Source organism: Microtus oregoni, unplaced genomic scaffold (genome assembly GCF_018167655.1).
Source record: "Microtus oregoni isolate MIOR12 unplaced genomic scaffold, Mior012 000007F_ref0000211, whole genome shotgun sequence".
Taxonomy (NCBI): domain Eukaryota; kingdom Metazoa; phylum Chordata; class Mammalia; order Rodentia; family Cricetidae; genus Microtus; species Microtus oregoni.
The window spans coordinates 39,775,851-39,777,502 of NW_024543066.1; the positions used below are offsets into that span (position 1 = coordinate 39,775,851).

The 1,652-nt window shown below is 48.4% G+C and overlaps 1 pseudogene; it reads left to right on the plus strand.

Annotated features, from left to right (window-relative positions):
• Window positions 1–910: 910 nt before the first annotated feature.
• On the plus strand, window positions 911–1,273 carry LOC121451021 (annotated as a pseudogene).
• Window positions 1,274–1,652: the final 379 nt, after the last annotated feature.

Genomic DNA, 1,652 nt, shown 5'->3' on the forward strand with positions numbered 1-1,652 from the left:
CCCCAGCAGTGACACACTTCCTCCAACAAGGCCACACCTCCTAATAGTGCCACTCCCTTTGGGGGCCATTTTCTTTCAAACCACACAAGAGAAGAAGAGAAGAGGGGGGAGGATGGGAGATGAAGAGAGGATGAGAAGGGGATGGACTCAGTGTAGGGGGCAGAGTATGCCAGCCGGGATGACTCTGTAACAAGTTCTCATGAGGAAAGACTGAGGGAAGCTAGAGGCTAGCACAGACCTTGACAAGCTAACAGGCATGCTAACAGAAAGAGTCACCTATGCACACGTCCCTTTTGCCAGAAAGAAGGGGAGTGACTCCTGTTCGCAAATAGGAATTATCTTCTTAAGTCCCTGAAGGAGTGCTGGTCTTTGTCTAAATGCCAGACTTTGGGGAAAGCAATTTCTTGGGACCTGACAGTCTGAAAGAGTAGTGCAAGCCCTTAACCACCGAGTGCCCTCTGCAGGCCTCACAGTTGATAGTTCTTCCTGCTAGGCCTGGGTCAGCAGCACTTCAGTGGGAAGACACAGCCATGCAGAATGTGGTAGATATACCAGGCATCATGCAGTACTACGATAAGAAAATAAAACACAGTCTACACCTGTCGGTTGCTGGGAATCAAACCCAAGGCCTCTTAAACGCTAACATCTACCACTGAGTGACAACCACAGCCCTCTTGTTTTAGCTTATGAAAAAAAAATGATATCTCAACTCCCTGTGTCCTTCATTGGGACATTTTCTTCTTACAAATCTATCCTTAGACAATCCGCAGCCATCGGAAGAGTTAGGCAGGCGGGACATCCTGGGGAACAGGGCCTTAGCTGGCATGAGGGCGAGGGGCGAGGAGAGGCGTGTGGCGGGCGCGCCTCGGCTCGGGTCGTGGTAGTAAAGCTCTCTGCGACAGCAGAGCCCTTGGGCCCTCAGAATGGTCCACCGTTTGACATACCGTCGTAGGCTCTCCTACAACACAGCCTCCAACAAAACTAGGCTGTCTCGAACCCCTGGCAACAGGATTGTTTACCTTTACACCAAGAAGGTTGGAAAAGCACCTAAATCAGCATGCGGTGTGTGCCCAGGCCGACTCCGAGGGTTTCGTGCTGTGAGACCGAAAGTCCTCATGAAATCGTCGAAGACAAAGAAGCATGGCAGCCGAGCCTATGGTGGCTCCATGTGTGCCAGTGTGTCCGTGACAGGATCAAGCGGGCTTTCCTTATTGAGCAGAAAATTGTTGTGAAAGTGTTGAAGGCACAAGCACAGAGTCAGAAAGCGAAATAAATGTGCGGCTTTTTAAATAATAATAATAAAAAAATCTATCCTTAATAAAGGGCCACGTCTTTTCTCTGCATTTAGCTAGAGGTGTGTTGGCGGATTTAACTACATCTGAATTCTTTTCCTGCATAGCTAAGGCTGCATACACAAGATGTCAAGATAAGTAACTGGCTTGTTTGTAAAGTGGCAAGCATTCTCGTGGCCTTTATAAATGTCACTCCTGTAAACGTGGGGGTCAACCATCAACATATACACTTCTAGGCTTGGGCAGGGAGGAGCTAGGCTTGGAGGAGATGTCCACATTCAAGTACTCTGAAAGGAGAACATTCTTGAGTTCCTCCAGCTTTACTCTAATGACAAAATGGAAAAGTAGACTCCATTAACT